The sequence below is a fragment of the Malaya genurostris genome, chromosome 2 (assembly GCF_030247185.1).
Source record: "Malaya genurostris strain Urasoe2022 chromosome 2, Malgen_1.1, whole genome shotgun sequence".
NCBI classification, from domain to species: Eukaryota; Metazoa; Arthropoda; class Insecta; order Diptera; family Culicidae; genus Malaya; species Malaya genurostris.
Genome location: NC_080571.1, coordinates 13,292,173 through 13,311,508, shown reverse-complemented (window position 1 = coordinate 13,311,508; position 19,336 = coordinate 13,292,173). Strand labels below are relative to the sequence as shown.

Here is a 19,336-nt window from a genome sequence, read left to right as displayed (position 1 = left end):
AGATAAAAAAGCAATGAAACAGGAGGACCAGAGAGCCCTAAATAACAAGAAGAAACAAAATAACCTAATGAGCCGAAAGAGCTAAAGATCGAGAACCACAAAAACCAAGAAAACAGAAGAAGCGACTAAACAAATGAACCAGGAAAAACCCGAAAAAACGAAAAAATAGGAACGAGAAGAACCAGAAGAAACACAGTACGACAAGAGAAGGAACGGAAAACACAAAGAATCAGAATAAACTTTTGAGTCCCATGTATAATTCCTGAATTTCATGCGGATCCGACTTCCGGATCCGGAAATATAGGGTAAAGTGTGTTAAAAATTGTATACCATCACTGAAAATGGGGATAAACCTTAAAAAAAATTCTAAATCGACCTCAAATCTTTTCAATTGATAGTTTTTTTCAGTAGATGGTCAAACAAACCGATTTCGGTTATTCTTTTAAGAATCGAAGAAAATTATTTTGAAGAATGCCACAGTATTATATATGATAGTATGATTGATGTGAGAAAGGCATCATTACACCACTAGGTGGATTAAAACAGGTTTTTTTGTGTGTCCCTGGTTCTTCTGATTTAATTGACTTTACTGGTTCTTATGTTATTTTTGTTTCAGTCTTCTTTGAAGTTTTGGTTCATTTGATAAAATTGTTTTGTCATTTTCTTGTATTTCTGGTGATTCTTCTGGTTTGTGTCTCTCTCCTGGATCTTTTGAATATTTAGCTTTTACGGCTCTCAGTTCCTTTTTTTAATAGCGTTTATTTAAACCCGGTTTTAACCATGCAAGGTCGTTCGCCGGGGGCTCTCAGTTCCTATTTAACTGCTGATGCCATCTCGAAGTCCAACAGCTAAATAGACGTAAAGTTTATGTTTATTGCAAACACTAGTGTGCATCTGAGTACAATGTCTATACTGTTGATGTTCTAAAGAGTCGAAAACGAAACATAAAACAAATTGAAATAACCATGTACGCTTGAGGTACCAAACCCCGTAATTGACTCCTTCAATCAGTTCTTACCGAGCGTCAAAGCTGACGGCGTATGAACCAAACTAAAAAAACAAGAAAAATGATTATAATTAAAACACTGCTCAACACTTTTGTCAGAAAACAAACATCGTGTACAATTAAGTGAAAATCAGCTACTTTTCTGGTTCGGAATAATGGGAAAGGTTTCAAACCATCTGACAGCGCATTCACTAACTTGCAGCCTACCTCGATGATTTTCAAACCCGAAAGCAACTTATGGCGTTTTCGTTTTTAATTTGCACTACACCGGTGCAGTGCTACACTGAGGCATGAATAAACGAACAAAAATGACGAAAACAAACAGTAACCATTGACTACAATAAACGATTCCATTGCACAGAGCTACACCAAACTTTTGATGAGTGCTACACCAGTGGTATCGGTGCAGAAAAAGTGTAGCTCTGGTGTAGTGCAATTGGTAAAAACGAACGGTTTCAGTGCAGCTTTCGCTACACCAGTGTAGTGCAATTTAAAAACGAAAACGACATTAGCTAGATGCAAACGTTTGGTGACACACATACGATAAGCGGTGAATAGGTGAATGTAAACTTTTCCTGACGATGTTGGCTTGTAGGTTAACGATTTCAGTTACGTTATCTTGTCCTGCAAACAAACAAACAAAAGAAATGCGACAGCATTCCAATGCTGCCGAAGTCATTCCAATCTTTTTGCGCTACCCACAAACTCTGCCACATTTTCGATTACAAACTTCCAAACTTCGTCGATTAGGGAAAACACCGATGAAAACAAAAAAAAAATTGCAAACGATTTGAATAACAGTTCCAACCTCACAAAGTCACATATTTTCCTTACACCGGAGCCCTGTGATGGTTGCACAGAAAAAACTGCTTACAAGGAAAAGACCCGGTAAAGTTTCTCGACCAGTCGCGAAATGCGAAAGCCATCCTCCTCTGTTGCATTTTTCCACTTTTGTCAGTGGAAAAGAAAGTGGGAGCGAAATCTTACCATGAATTAAAAGAAAGTTTTAGAAGCACAACAATCAGCATAAAAGATTCATTCCTATTAATTTCACTCTGACGGCATTCAAAGAACTGCCAACAAAAAGTTCGAAGGAAAAAAGGTTTTCCCATTATTTAAGCGAATCTCAAACCCCCCGAAAAATGGGACCTGTCGAGATCCCGGCCGAGTTCGCTGTTGCAAACGATTTTGGATCTATCACGGGTGTGCAAGGATACGTCGGCAAAAGGAAATGAAACGTCCAAAGCAGTGAGCGAGATAAATATATCAATTCCAGTGGCAACAGCGCCAGCATCGTCAGAAACAAGTTGAATGTGCGTCCAGACGAATTTTACAGACGGTTGGATTCAGCCGGAAAAGTTGCGATAAACGATCCCGCTTCGATGCTCTTCCCCATGTCGTCTTCTGCACCGAGCAAGGAGGGTAGAGAAGGAAGTACACTTTGTTTTTGTTTTTACAAACTTTTGCCATCGCATTTCAAAACAATGAAGTCTGATTCTGGTAGCTGCCAGAAGAACTGCCCATTAAAAATACAAAGCAAACGTCATCTCAAAAACCGGCCGCACATCAAGGGAGCCGGGGATTTTCACTGTAATTCCAAGTTTTGGAAAGTTTGTGGAGAGGTAAATTTGAAAAATTGACGGCCTTAGGGTCAGCGAGTAAATTATGCATTTTTCCTCATTTAGTTTCGGTAATAACAAATTTGGTCTTCAAACCGACGGGGTTAGATGAAAAATTTGGTGGATTTTGCTTGGAAAATATAAGCCATGTTTGTTAGACAAGACAAGACAGGACAGGACAGGACAGGACAGGACAGGACAGGACAGGACAGGACAGGACAGGACAGGACAGGACAGGACAGGACAGGACAGGACAGGACAGGACAGGACAGGACAGGACAGGACAGGACAGGACAGGACAGGACAGGACAGGACAGGACAGGACAGGACAGGACAGGACAGGACAGGACAGGACAGGACAGGACAGGACAGGACAGGACAGGACAGGACAGGACAGGACAGGACAGGACAGGACAGGACAGGACAGGACAGGACAGGACAGGACAGGACAGGACAGGACAGGACAGGACAGGACAGGACAGGACAGGACAGGACAGGACAGGACAGGACAGGACAGGACAGGACAGGACAGGACAGGACAGGACAGGACAGGACAGGACAGGACAGGACAGGACAGGACAGGACAGGACAGGACAGGACAGGACAGGACAGGACAGGACAGGACAGGACAGGACAGGACAGGACAGGACAGGACAGGACAGGACAGGACAGGACAGGACAGGACAGGACAGGACAGGACAGGACAGGACAGGACAGGACAGGACAGGACAGGACAGGACAGGACAGGACAGGACAGGACAGGACAGGACAGGACAGGACAGGACAGGACAGGACAGGACAGGACAGGACAGGACAGGACAGGACAGGACAGGACAGGACAGGACAGGACAGGACAGGACAGGACAGGACAGGACAGGACAGGACAGGACAGGACAGGACAGGACAGGACAGGACAGGACAGGACAGGACAGGACAGGACAGGACAGGACAGGACAGGACAGGACAGGACAGGACAGGACAGGACAGGACAGGACAGGACAGGACAGGACAGGACAGGACAGGACAGGACAGGACAGGACAGGACAGGACAGGACAGGACAGGACAGGACAGGACAGGACAGGACAGGACAGGACAGGACAGGACAGGACAGGACAGGACAGGACAGGACAGGACAGGACAGGACAGGACAGGACAGGACAGGACAGGACAGGACAGGACAGGACAGGACAGGACAGGACAGGACAGGACAGGACAGGACAGGACAGGACAGGACAGGACAGGACAGGACAGGACAGGACAGGACAGGACAGGACAGGACAGGACAGGACAGGACAGGACAGGACAGGACAGGACAGGACAGGACAGGACAGGACAGGACAGGACAGGACAGGACAGGACAGGACAGGACAGGACAGGACAGGACAGGACAGGACAGGACAGGACAGGACAGGACAGGACAGGACAGGACAGGACAGGACAGGACAGGACAGGACAGGACAGGACAGGACAGGACAGGACAGGACAGGACAGGACAGGACAGGACAGGACAGGACAGGACAGGACAGGACAGGACAGGACAGGACAGGACAGGACAGGACAGGACAGGACAGGACAGGACAGGACAGGACAGGACAGGACAGGACAGGACAGGACAGGACAGGACAGGACAGGACAGGACAGGACAGGACAGGACAGGACAGGACAGGACAGCGTCCAAAAAATGCGATGAGACACTTGTCCGGAACTTGATGAAGAGCGTTCGATCAAAATAATTGAAGGAATAACTTAAATTTCATTCGGTTTTCATTTTGCTCAAGTTTAACCTCGTACAATGCAGGATCAATTTTTAGTTTAATTAAAATATCGTTTTTTATCATAATTTGAAAGAAAAATTTGAGGATAGTCATTCTCAAGCCATTCCAAATGGCTCAAATTTCCTCAATCATCCTTTAGGTTTTTTTTTTAAAGTGATGCAAGGTAAATCGAATGGCTTTGAATAATCACAAATGCTCAATTATCACGTTCACATCCAAAAATAGTTCCTATGAAATTCAACTACTGATTTGGTGGAGCAGTGATCAACAGAGCCGCATGTGTAAAGGATCACGGTATAATTCTAGACAAACAATTGTCTCTCTGGCCCGTAACAGTGGATCCAGATGTCATCAACTGGCATCGAAAGCCCACCCGATTCCACTTCCGCATAGTCAAACGCGCTTCCGAAGTGCGCTCGCGTTCGTGTTTTTTTCTATCCAGAGTCAGCATACGCGGCACTCAGTGGCCGAATATTGATTTCAACAGCAGAATCTCGCTTCGAATATTGCGTATGCACTGTATACTAATCCTTGTGGCATTAGCTAGTTTATGAACCTTTATTTTCTGTTCCTTGTACATCATTTCATTTTTGTTGCCATTTTGGAATTGGATTTACGGTGTAGTCTGGAGATGCAAATTCTTCAGAAGTCCTCTCCAAAGTGAATGTTGGCCGCAATAAATAATACGCAACATACAATTGATTATTTTCAGGTTTTTGGTTTCCTTCTCCGTTTCGCGGCTCAAAAAACGATACAAAAAAAAAGTTCCATGAATAACTTTATTTTCACATTTGGCAGGGTTCCACATAAGCATTGAAATTGGCCATGTCCTCCTAAATATGAATGGACTAAAGCGGGTTCGGAAGTATTTGTCACGAACAAATTTTGTCACGTCAGTGGTCTGATCCAACGTGAGAATTTCTTTCAGTGTATGATTTATCTATCACCGTCGCAATGTCAATGTGCAAATTGTTTGCTTTGAGTTTGAAATTTCAAGTGATAAAAATAGTGAGTCGAGTCTTGTTCTACTCAAGTGGTTATAAAATCCTAATCATTTACAGTAAACAATCGCGTACTCGGTAGGAGTGACGCAACAAGCAGTGTAGAATGAGTGGTGAAAGCATACAAGAGAAAATCTAACATGTCAGTTAGAGATGTTGCTAAACAAGTGAATGTTACTAAATCAACTGCACATGATATTAATGTGAGATATAGACTGAGGTCATTGAAAGCCCAGAAGAAAGAAATCTGCTTTCAAAGAACAGAAGATAAAAAAGTCATGAAAAAGTACCTTGTTTTGCAAGTCACGTGTAAGTGCGAAAAAATCAGCTAGTCATTCATCTCATCCGGGAATATAAACAGGGAAATATACTTCAAACAATGGTTCCAGGAATGCCTGTGTCCTCTTTTCAAGTAGTAATCAAAAATTGCTTGGATTGGGTGCGATTTGGCATCTTGCCACAACTTAACTGGCTTCATTCGGGTGCTCGGTACATTGAAATGTCAAAAGTGGCTGTTACACAAGGAAAAGTTTAGAAACCACTGCATTGGAATTCAGTTAGATGGCGTTTCTTTCTTTTTAGCACCCAAAATTTGCATTCAATTTTTTCCCACCGTGTCTGCTCTGAGAGACCCAATCCCAACCGTATCCGGCTATTTGTTTGCATATGTATCAAACGCGGAATTTCTTACACGACAGATAACTATGTCAATGCAACAATGGAAGAGATATTACAACATTTCCTTCCGCGGTATTGAAGTCCGTACAACCGTGAGCTGAATCGTACCCTTCAACTATTTGGCGAGGCGTCGATTCGGAACGGGGATGACAATTCCCCAGAGAGACATATATTACGGTTATGCAGGGAACTGCTACTGATTATCGGGTGGTGAAACTTCACGGAACGAAACGAGGACATGTATGTCGGTTCCGGTATCCTTTCCATATCTTTTGTGTACTTTTCACCGATTCCAGAACGTATGCGAGCCAACATGCAAATTACAAGACACATCCGTTCACCTTTCCTCCCACACCAAGGGATAGATGAAATCCCCGCTGAAGCTCGGAGACGGTTTGAAGTGTTTCGGAAAACAAATTGTAGTACCGGAGGGGAAGAATTGATGCAGGAAATTAAATGTTTCTTTTTATTTTTTGGTTGAAAACGGTTGATGAGCCGCCGAAAGAAGTATGGAGGCTCGTTCGAGGAAAGGACTTTCTCACTTTAACGGTTCATTTCAATCTTGGGGAATTCCCATACAAGTTACTTCCCATTTTTTTTTTGTTTCGCCGTCTAGTTGCGAGCAACTCTTTGCCACCCACCCAGTACAATAAAACGATTCGGGCGATTACGGACTGGGATTATGTGCAATAATCGTTACTCAGCTAGCTGGCTTCCTAAGGTGGGACTAAGGGGCTAAGAAGGTTTGTGCGTTCCAACGAACGGTTGGCTCGTTCCGGTGCGGGTTTGGAAAAAATAGGTGAATGGAAATTAAATAATTCCACGTAATCTCATTAACTAGAATGAGTACGGCATGGCTGCGAAAGGGGACCCATTTGTATGTTCTTTTCCTTTCGTTTTTTTGTCTTTTGCTAAAACATGGACAGGAAACCAATTTTCGGGTTGGAATGAAACATGGAACATTTTTATGGTCTTGATGATAATTATGAATTTTTGAATGTCGGAATATCATATAACGAAACTTCGAATAAGTATTCCATGTGTTTTGAAAAACAACTTTAATCAAACAATTTTTATGTTGTGATTCTTGGAAGGTAAAATTTTATGGAGATTTTTGAAAACAATTAACGTTTGTTTCGACGCCTTGCAGTAGTGTTACGGAATGAGATTTTTCTTTGCCTAAAATGTTTCTTTTCAGAGTTAATAATAATTTAGCAATTCGAAATTCAACAACGTTTTGATTTGAAACAGTGTTGTTTGTTTGAAAATAGAATGTTTATTATTATGATTAGTAGTGAGCGCACTTACTATAGTTTAAGTAAGACTCAGCAGAGAAAAACATATCCTGTCGCTGGATGTCCTGGATACTCAGGACTAAAAAGACAAACGCGAGCGCACTTTGGAAGTATGTTTAGCTATGCTGATGCAGATTCAATTGGACTTTTTTTTATTCAATAATATAATATAATATTAAGGCACACTGCTTAAGCTCTAAGATGCCATGCAACAGCCCTAATTTTATCATAGATCAAGATCAGGCCGAAATCATTGAAAGAAATCGAAATAAACCTAGCGGAAAGTGACGAATGCAATGGAGATATTTAACAATATAAAAACAAAATCAGTTACGATGTTTTATTTTCATTTGCAAGACTCATGATAATGTTCATTAATTGAAATGTTGCTTCATATCGAAACATAATGATCAGAATTTCAAAGAACTAAAAGAAGAAACCAGATCACTAAATAAGTTATTCATTTTCAGTGATATGGTTTTTCTATGTTATCTAATCTATCTTATTTATTACAACTATTGTTATCAATTTCTGCTTTCGGACTTCTGTAGTTATATCAAATTCAAACGTCTCAAAATCTATTACGATTTTATTCCCGCTAGAGTCTTTTTTGTTATGATTTTTGTTATTTTAACAGCTTACCAGCCCAAAAATATTTCAAAATTTGTTACAAAATATTTCTGAAATAAATTACTCCAGTTGTTATAATTCTGTTATTACCATCTGATCGGGAATGGTCTAATAATGCGCAGAGAAATCTGTTCATGACGAGGCCTCCATTGTCCTTTAAACTTTTTTTGAAAATAATGTCGTTCCAGTATGAAACCGATTGCTCAAAACTCAGTCCTCTTCGCATAGGTTTCAATTGTAAAATCTTGTAAAAGGTACAAATTCTTCTACACCATCTACATTTTAATGACTACAAACCCTTGTTTCACGCCACTTGAGCGAGACCATCCTGATCCGGCTCATTACTACAGCAGCAGCATTAATTCAAGCATTTATACCCTCAAGCATCGGTCTCATCATGTTCATGCTCGAGTAGTGAGAGTCTGAACTAATTAGACACTCCAAGTTCAAAGCTCCGTGTGTGTGTGTATTTGGTGCTTATTGCAAAACTGTGTCCCATCACGTTAGCCATGGGAAGTATGTCAACACGTGTTTTCCTTTTCCCTACCTTGTTTTTTCCCAGTAGAACCCATCAAAGTATGTCAGTATGCTTCAGTTCTCGGTCGGTACGTGAGACATACATAACTACGAAAACAATCTTTTACTTCACGAGTGCTACTACCGTTTCTTGGCTACAGGATGCCACCAACATCAGGAAAAGTGTTATTGGCGAGCGGAACTTCCACTTCCAGAAGCAGAGAGTGGCAAGTGAGTGGTTACGGTGGATGACTACTCTCCGGTGCAGCAATTTATTCATAAATGGCATTTTGCAACTTTCAGCGCAGTTTCCGGTCGCATTGTAGTTTTTCATTGTTGCACTTGGGGGCAACTGCAGTCAAGTTTTCGAGAAACTTTTGTTTGTAAATTTTTAATGAAAATCGTTCACTATTATCGCCTGCTTTCTTTCGGAGTGAAAAAGTTTCCCAAGAATGATAGAACTTTTACCCTCCTGTTTGGGATGAAAAATGAATATTCCTGTTTACAGTTGTCAACGTAATGCCTTCACGCTACATTAAACGGGATTTTATCGAATGTATTCGGTAGAGAAGGGAAAATTTGCTGACTCCATATCAGACGGGGAAATTTATTAATATTTCCTCAAACATTGAACCTGGTCGGTGAAGGAAAGGAAAAAAAGTGCTGACGGTTACAGGGAATAAATATCTTCCGAATCAGACAGCATCTGGCAGCATCCGGGCAAAGGTGAGTAGAAAGTCACGATATTTGCATGCTGTGCTCGGTGCAAATATTGGGAAACGAAGTTATTGAGTTTGCCTGGAATCTTTCCTGCACCAGTCAGCAGAACATGAATGCCTTCCAAGCCCCGTCGGCAGGTTTTTTGACGAGTTGCATTTTTCGGTTCCCGCTACCAGTGCAACGAATTTGATTGCAATATATTTTTTGTTTTGTTTATTCAACAACTGAGTAATTCAGGTGTCATTGAAAAAAAATGTTCTGAATACCTAAAAACGAAATAAATTTAATTTTAACCAAACATATTAGTAACATATTTCCTGGTACTGCGTTTCATCGAAAACTGAAACCACTCATTAGTGGCTCATTTCCAGTATAGTATAGTGTGATTTCATAAATCAATACTTCCTAAATGACCATTATTTTATCTGTGAAGTTTATGATAAATATTTGCCCCCTTCCGTTCAAAACGCAAAACTGGCGCAACCACGGCGGTAATCAACAGCTAACCGTCGCTTACTTTGATTCATGGTGACAGGCCTGACAGGACTCTCTTTGCTCGCAGAACATGAAATAATCGTCGCTCACAAATCACCACGCGTTTTGTGGCCAAATTGTGTAGCGTATGTAAATAGTTCTGTGAGCAGTCACCGCGTGGTCAGCCTTTAATTATGCACCCGAAGAGGAAGGGGAGGGTGGGGGATTAGGGAAACATAGAACGTGTCACTCCCTGCCCGATGCCAAATTGATATCCCGCGTGCTGGTCGTCGGATGTCGGTTCAAGTTCAATCGATAGGAAATTTTATCACCCCCATAAATTTCGGTGTCATTTCGAGCTCCAGTGACTGTGCAGGAGTTGCAGCAGCAGACGTGGAAAATCGATACACAGATTTTCCGGCTAGCTCGGAAAGAGCAATGTGTTGAGGGTGGTTTTATTTAATTTAAATTTTAGAGTGGCAAAAACCATAATTGATAGATATGAAGCCGTCAGCCAACACACAACCAGTGGTGTGCGCTTTGCATAGTCTGCAAGTAGGCTCTCGAGTGGGAGGAGAATAGGAAGATAAAACTAATGGCGACAGGACCTTCCATTCGGCCCAACTACACACTGGCAGGACACGACCAGGACAACGGATCCCGTGTATTCATAGATTATCCCGGGGAAGTGACATTGTACTCCCAGCTGCCAGTTGGTTGAGCCTCGGGCAGACGATAATTCGCTGGTGAATTTGGATATACATACAATTTTCCGTGAAGTGGTCCCTTGAGAACATCGTGCAAGCTATTCCGGGAGGATGTATGCGCTTTGGCCTTCCGGTGCGCTCATTGCCATCCCGTCGTGTCGTGGCTTTAGTTTCACGTCCGTTGAGCATTCGTGTTTATCTATCTATAGCAATTCAATAAATTATGGTGAATAATAGGTGACAAAATGGATGCATCCGGCCACGGATTGTACGCTGCATGTTTAACCGCTAGTCGAAATCGAACGGTGATGTCGACGTTGAGAAGGACTTTGAGTATCCATTGAGAACGATGGTCTAGAATGGGATGCCGGAAAAAAAACGATAACAAAAAATGAAGAATTAAATTTGAACGTTCAGTTTTTCAAGGTTCGCGTTAGAGTTGCCAAGATTTTAGCTAAGTGCTTTTATGGGATTGTTATTTGCAACCTTCCGATCTGTTCATATTGTCATTCTACTAGGAAGAAAAATCCAGGATGGATTTAGGATGAAAATGAAGGAACTAGATGAAAGTGAAACTATTTAAAATGAACGATTATCAACAAAATGCCAAAAGTTAATAAAGATTTAAATGTGGCAACTCTGCACGCTATACAAAATTGAAGAAAGGCGGTGGTGTTTTCTTCTTCCGTACCAGCATGTACCGATGCGTACCGGTTTTGCATCATTTTGTATGCCAGTTTCAAAGTTTTGACACTAATTGCCCTATAATTTCGGAACCGGAAGTCGGATCTGGATGAAATTGCACAGTATCTTTTAACACACTAAGAGCTTTCATTGAATCATGATTTGTGAAAATCGGATTAACCGTTGCTGAGAAATCGAAGTGAGTTCCGTTTTTGAAGCTTTTCTCCACTATTACCGGTGAGTTCGGAAGCGGAAGCCGGGCACTAGTAGTCCCAAGGCAGATTTATATATATAAATTTAATAAATATGTACGCCTTGTTTCGTCATCGCTTGTAAAAAAATCCTCATGACATTGAAAATTTTTACTATTCTCACTGTGATACCGGAAATGTTTACTATGGCTATACTGAAAAAGAAGAGATGGTTGAGGTTCGAAATCAATGATATCATTTTTTTTTAAATATATAAGGGAGAATGTTCGCACCCTTTTATTTCAAGCTCATAACGTCTGACTTAGTGAACATTATGCGGACATCTAATGGAATCAATGGAAAGCTAAAGTCCCTACACGAAACCACCCGCGATCCCATTTCAACCAGAATATTAGTTGATTTTCTGAATTCGATTGATTAAAATTTGGTACAACTAATCGATTGTTGTTTCAACTAAACTGTCATTTTTGTTTTTCGATTAGCAGAAACGATGGTTGAAACAACTAATTTAACTGTTTGAAAAAAACAATGCTGTCAATTAGTGAGGACACATCCCGAGTAGAGTGTGAGATTAAAAAGAAAATTCAATTTGATGTTGTGCTGTTCGTATATATCGATTACTTAATTTGCTATCGTTTTGGTCGTTTTAACGGTTAAAAGATCAAAACAGAAAGCAAAAAAAAAATGCTGTATGACATCAAACTGGAAACTAGTTTTTTCTCTCAGTGAAAGCACATTGGAAACTTAATATGATGTAGATTTTCTCGAAATGACACGTCGTGAGCATAATCTAAAAATAGAACAGCCTAAAAAGATTCGGGATAGTATACATTTAGGCGATATTACTTGCAAGCAAGAAAAAAGATTCTATGCAATCTCCATATTAGTCGCAAGCAAGAAAAAAGATTTCATGCAACTTCACACTACCGCGGAGAGAATCCGGTTTCGAACTTAGGTGTTTTGGAATGCGAACTTTTGTCGATTACTATGGACTGTAAGTGCTAGCTGTCAAGAGATGGAAAATGTTCGGTTATATGACAAGCAGTGTTGTTTCAGAAAATTGTATGCAGATAGTTTCTGTCAGTGCACACTCGTTTCGTCGCTTCCATCCCGCATCCACTGTGAATAGTAGTGTGGCTATTTGAGCACAGTATGAAAATATTCTCTTTGTCCTTCTCATATCCAAAAATGTAGCATTCAAACATTATAACATTAAATTGAGTTATCTACTTGATCGCACACAACTCGCACATGCAATCACTTTGAAAAACGAATTTAGAGCCTCTGAAGACCGTTGAAATTTGCTCTATTTTAATGGATTCACTAAGTTGTTGATTTTAATATTTTAATTTTTTGAGTTTCACAAAGCTATTGCCTTTAAACAGCAAAATGATAACACAATGTGATATTAATTGAAAATTTGATGAGTCGATATCATATTAGGATTTCAATCTGATATTGCTATCATAATCAAATATCAATTTGTTCTAATTTTGATGTTAGACTTTACTCGGGATACCTTTCAATTTCAACAAATATTTTAGTTGAAATAACTGGTGTTGTTATTGAACCAAAATTCTGTTAGTTGAAAAATAAATCGGTTTTATTTGTTTTAGACATTGCAAATAGTTGAATCAACTCGAACGATGTTATTGATTGGCGAAAATAATCAAAATATACTTACTGGTATACGTCATGATCTATTTGAAATAAGTTCGGTATGTTGAGATTCAAAAAAGAAATATCGTTGTTGAAATATAAACAGTATTTTATATTGACAATAATTGGGAAAAACACCGATCACTACTGAATTTAAGTGATCTTAACCAAGGAATAAATTATCATTACGAAATCAGAACTGATCTGATCTCTAAGAGATTTTCATTTTTGTATGATCATGATCATGTCAAGTCGAGATCAGTAAGGATCTAAATTCTAAAAAAAATACTTCTGATTCGATCGGAAATGATTGATGTAGAAAAACGTTTTTAATCAGCAAAAATTCACAAAGGGCGAGTAAATTAGCGAAATTATTAAATTTACCTAAAATGAGTATTGAAAGATGATGCCTTCAAACGGGTGCACTGATAATTTTAGTCAATATTATATGAGCTTGGGTGCATTAACCGCTGGGAATTGGAATTTTGCGACGGCAATTCAAACGCGCCATTCAAACGCAGTGCGTTCTGTGTGTTTGAAACCCTTCGCTCCTGTTACTTTTATAAATTAAATTCATGTCAAAAAGCGTTTTATTGCTAATGCATGAACATCATCATCGGTATCAAACAGCTGGAAGTAAATCAATGATCGAATTTAAAGCACATAATTTTAGCGCATACCTGAAAGATTACGAGATGATCATTCATTAACATTTTCTAATTTATCACCAAATCTTTTTCATCTTAAACAAGGTTAACTTTATCACATCACCACTGTGAGATAAACACTTGTTATGGAATCATAAAATCAAATCAAATCAAATCAAATGAACACAATTTCACCAAACGCTTTAACCATTGACAATTTGAAGCGACGCGAACAGATTTCAACTAAAAAAGTTGTTGATTTCGCATTGCGATTATTGTTTTGCTTTCAACTGTCTCCGGCATTTGACAGCATCCAAAACAACATATTTTTCAACTACTTGAATATATGCAAATCAAAAATAATATTGGTTGAATCAAAAAGAAATTAGTTAAATCAACTATCACAAAAATCAAAAACTGCGATATCGCAATTTTATGATCGAAGGGTTCTCCGTGTAGCTGATGAAGAAACTAAGTTGATTCATTTGATTGAAAAAAATTTATTATCAATTTAGTAAAGTGATAAATTTTGGCCATTTCAGAAAAGGTGTTCGGTTACCGGCACCTCAAGAAATTTAGACAAAATATAAGTAAAGAATGCAATTATTCAAAGGAAAACCGGAATTTATTCGTTTTGGAGGCGTTTTGGACAAAAGTCTTCATTGTCTGATGCTGACTTAGCCTTGGCTCTCTTGGCCGATGATTTGGATGGTGGCACCTTTGATATTGATTTGGCCGGTCTTCCACGTTTTTGTCTGGGTCGGAGCATCTGCTGTATGATTATTAGTTTGATTATTGATGGAAAGTTTGATTATTAGTTGAACTACCAAACTAACGATATGTAAATGAAAGAAAGAAAGCCTCAACGAGAACAGCAGCTAGATGTTTGATCAAAACTTTGGCTTGCTTTATCTCGACAGCAGCCTGCATATCAGTATTTTTTACGATTTGTTGGAAAAATTGGGGTGCCGGTAACCGAACTCGGTAGACATTTTGAAAATGGCAAAACAAATCTTCGGTTGCGAGAATTTTGATAGCATCCGGTATTAAATCACGAAATATTTCACGATTATATCGATTTCACCTCATATATATTCAATCCACTCACCTTTTCGATTGATGCTCTTCAATTTATGAAACAGAACAAACTTTTTTGTTGATTTTCACGCAATTAAAATTTGTTTTGAACCCTGTAAAAAGTACAAGCGTCTGTTTGCTTCGGTATTCGGCACAAAAAGAACGTGTTGCTATTACACACACATGACATTTGTCGGAATGACGCTATCGGTTTTCTGTCAAAAGTTACGGTGGGGTGACGGCAACCGAACACCTTCTTCTATGAATTAATCTCTTTCTTTTCCTAGTGTCAAAATCATGGAATTTTAAACTTACTTTGAAATGCATACATTTGTAGAAATGTATCAGGTTAACCACTTTGCTTCCGCCGTTTTTTTTCCTAAAATTAAAAGCTATCTATGAAGCACTCAATTATTCCAACTCTTCGAAGGATTGAAAATATTGATCTGCCAGGCCGTGTGCCATCGAACGGAATAGGTGGAAGTCAGAAGGGGCGACATCTGGGGAATACGGTGGGTGGGGCAAGACTCCCCTTTTCAGGTACTTTTTGACCACTTTTGCGACGTGAGGCCGAGCATTGTCGTATTGAAGGATGACTTTGTCATGTCGTTCTTGATATTGTGGCCGCTTTTCTTTTAGCGCGAGACTAAGGCGCACCAGTTGCGTTCGGTAGCGATCTCCTGTGATGGTTTTACCCGGTCTTAAGAGCTCGTAGTAAATCACACCGAGCTGATCCAACCGAATACAAATCATAACCTTGGCGCCATGAATATTCGGTTTTGCCCGAACTTTCTCCATGATTTTCCGAGGATTTTCGTATCGAACCCACTTTTCATCGCCGGTTAGATTCGATGTAAAAGCCCCTTACGATTTTGTCTTTGAAGCAGTTGCTCACATACAAATAGACGGCGCTCGATGTCCCTCGGTCTCAACTCGTATGGCACCCAGTTTCCTTCTTTCTGAATCATGCCTCGAGACGTTTTGAAATGGCTTTCTGACTCACTCCCAACGATTCGGCAAGCTCTTCTTGGGTTTGGTACGAATCTTCATCAAGCCGTGCATCTAGTTGTTCATCTTTGAAGGTTTTTTCTCTTCCACCACCATGTTTGTCTTCGACATCGAAATCACCATTTTTAAAACGTTGAAACCACTCCCGACACGTTGTTTTACTCAGAGCAGCATCACCGTAAGTTTCTGAGAGCATTCGATGCGCTTCAGCTGCATTTTTTTCGAATTGTAACAGAAAAGTTGAACTTCCCGCAAATGAAGAGAATTGAGCACATAAACAGACATTTTTGAACGTGAATAATACGAAAACCAGAACAACTATCACTGAAACGGCGGAAGCAAAGTTGTAAACCTGATAAAGCTTTTGGCAGCTTCTTAAAACTTCTAATCCAATGAAACAAAACGCTTCTTACTCTCTTGTCTTGAATAATAGCACAACGAACACTTTACAAACCGCAATTTTCAGTAGCCCCTGTAGCATTCCAATTTTCGAAATTTATCATTTTTAATGGTCTATCTTTCATTTTCAAACCAAAAAAGCTTCCAAACCGAATCCATGGCAAAGGACCTCTTAGTAATCGGAATACTTGGCATCGTTTCGTTTCCGATGCCCGCTGGTACAAATATTATTCCTGCTGCACTCAAAACACCCCACGGTCGCCTATTGTGTGACTATAATTTATGGATATATTTTGATGAATGGTTCATGCGTGCAATTTAGTAGTTGTCCTGAAATGTCCCCTCTGGGAAATAACTGTGCGATTTCTTGTGTTCCTTTTCCAGTAGCAGCAGCAGCAGCAGCAGCAGCAGCAGCGACTCCTTTTTCAAACGGCAGAATTTGAACTTCACTGTCATCCTTTCAAATATCCCATTAAACTTTGATCAACACCAAGGAACTCACCCACTTTCAGCTTAATTAGTTTGAACTTTCTCGCAGCCCTAGCCATAAATAATTCATCCCTTCGAGCGGCAAACACATTGGAAAGTTGAGCTACAGCACAAGAAAGTGAAACTTACTCCATGCGTGCGAGAAATGTCCCGGCAACCCCCCCTGGTCCCGAGTATCCGAGACTGACCCGAGTTTTCCGATAGGATCTCCAGCCGAATACAACAGGAAAGTTCGAGGCTTGAAGGAAACTTTGCGGTAATTAATATTAGTAAGGAAAGTGAATTTACCGCATCAGGAAATCAATTAATGCGTAAACTCTTTCCTTTGGCGAGTTGTCGGAATGTTGGTAAAGTCTTTGATAATAATTTATTGCATTGAGTTCGTTAGATGATAAATGCTCCAAAATACATGTGTTGGAAAAAAATGGGATGCTTTAATAAATTTCATGTTTTAATCAATTATTTCAGGTTTTTAACCACTGCCTATTATTTTTCGATCAAGTAGATGCCTGCCTGTTATTTTTCGATCAAGTAGATAAATTCACTAAAACAGCGACTCATTTTGGAATTTAACATATGGCGGGTAATTTCAATTTAATCGCACTGGAAGAAAAAAAAAATAGTAGCACCTACAATAATTGAAATATAAAGAGCGAAAGGAAAGTTTCAAGAAAAATTTACTTAGGTTAACAAAATATTCTTACTTCATGTTTGAGTGATCTCTTATGCGTATAATGTGAAAACAGTTTATACAGAATTAATATTTAAAAGATCTAAATTTAAACTTTAAGAATTTTTTCAATGTTAATCGTACTGTCAAAAACAATCATACTGTCGAGCAGAATCAACTCGTTTTTTCCTACACACTAGAGAGGGCGATTCTTTCGCGAACGGTTCAAAAGAACTAGTTCTTTTGAATGAATGAATGAATGAACAATAGTTCTTTTTTCAAGAACGGTAGTTCCTCAGCTCAAAGTCGAGTGACCTCAACTCTTTTTCGTGAACGGTTGTTCTCATATAAGAAAGCTTCATCAATTCTCTAATTTGTGGATTTTTTTTTGCTCGCTTAACCTAACAAAACTAAGTTCTCGTTTAGTATTTGAAAAAACAAACCAACATTAAAAAGAACGAGCGAACGGCTCTGGAGAACTAGTTCTTTCAATAGAACTCTGAATCACTAAACGGTTTTTTGAAATTTACTGTTTGCCCATTTCTACTACACCCTGAAAAAATGTTGAACATTTTTTTCCAAAAATTCAAAAATTAACCGACGAAATGAAATTATAAAAAAACGTATCCGAAATTTTTGCTCGATTCTTTTTAAATTTTAAACATTTAATTGGAACCAACACTTTGACACGTTAATGCGGTTCATTCCTTTGGGAAAAATAAATAGTAGCAGCTAAACGATTTACTTCAATTCGACTAGATTGCACCTGGGGTGGAATCATGTAAGGTGATAAGTGACTATCACCTTCTGGTGATAAAGAGGTGATCACCAGAATGTTTGGAATCACCGAAGGTGATCACTTTTACTATCACCGTCACCGGTGATTGAGCCAACTTCACTCCATTTATCACCTGTCAAGAAACGTCAATTTTTCTGGAGTAAAATATAAATGTGACGTATACCGTTGATATTAGGAGGAGTAACATATGAAAGTGGCGTATACCCAAATAATATTTTAAAATCTAAATTTTTATTCCTATAGTTTTCAATCATTTTCATTAATTCGAGTCATGTTTATCAATGATCATTTGTATGGATCGAAGAGTAACGTTGAAAAAAGTTGCCTCGCGAGTATGACTAACTGTGCAATTCACTTGTTGGTTTAATTTAGTGCCGATTTTTATTTTTCAATGGAAATCAATGTCACAGTCAGTTCTTTGGGATAAATTTGCTAGTTTTGAAATGACACGAATTGTTAGATCTTCTTGATGTTTCACAACTGATGGCATTCCTCTCGAATGAGATAGATCCGTTAAATAATTTTGTGTATAGTTTTCATTCACTTTACGATTATGGCATTTCACAGAGCATTCGAATGCTAGTTCCATTTTAGAAATTTTACCCACCGGCACTACAAATATCCACTATGATTAGCAGCAACTAATTGTCCAAAAATATTGATTCAACTCACAAGAAGAAAATTAAGAACGCAATTTAATCTTTTTTACTCGTTCAGTTGAACGAGACTGATATGTCGCTCACTAAGTCACGACCATCTAATTCTACTGAAAATGTTAGCAGATTTTTTATGTTGTTACGTTATGTGCAACAGGAGATGTCTACATTCATAAACTTATCACTTTTCCAGAAAGCAATTTATCTTTGACTCTACGAATACCCCAATAATAGTTACAACATAAATGAATTGATTTAATTTATAAATACTACCGTTCATACTATGAATTCTTTAAACTATACAAACTAAGTTACATTTTGGTATTTAATTTTGACACAATATCAGTACGAATTTTATTAAAAAATTATACTCTCCGACCAATTTTGGTAGGTTAGTGGCTTAAAATTCACCTAACGGACAATAATTTATAAAGCCACTTCTCAAAAAATCAAATCACTACTAAAAGTGATAACTAAATTGCTATCACCTCCATTATGACATGAAGGTGATTAAATCGTGGTGACTATCACCTTACGTAATTCCAACATTTGATAGTGATGTTAGCCTTTCAGCAGTGGTGACAGAACTTGGAGATTATCACCTTACATGATTC

The 19,336-nt window shown here is 39.2% G+C and overlaps 1 long non-coding RNA gene across 1 annotated transcript; it reads left to right on the top strand.

Moving 5' to 3' along the window:
• Positions 1–8,682: 8,682 nt before the first annotated feature.
• LOC131431422 (uncharacterized) lies at positions 8,683–17,094 on the top strand. Its single transcript, XR_009229673.1, has 3 exons — positions 8,683–8,752; positions 8,825–9,247; positions 16,493–17,094. It is a non-coding gene; the product is annotated as an uncharacterized LOC131431422 (long non-coding RNA).
• The last annotated feature ends 2,242 nt before the right edge of the window (positions 17,095–19,336 follow it).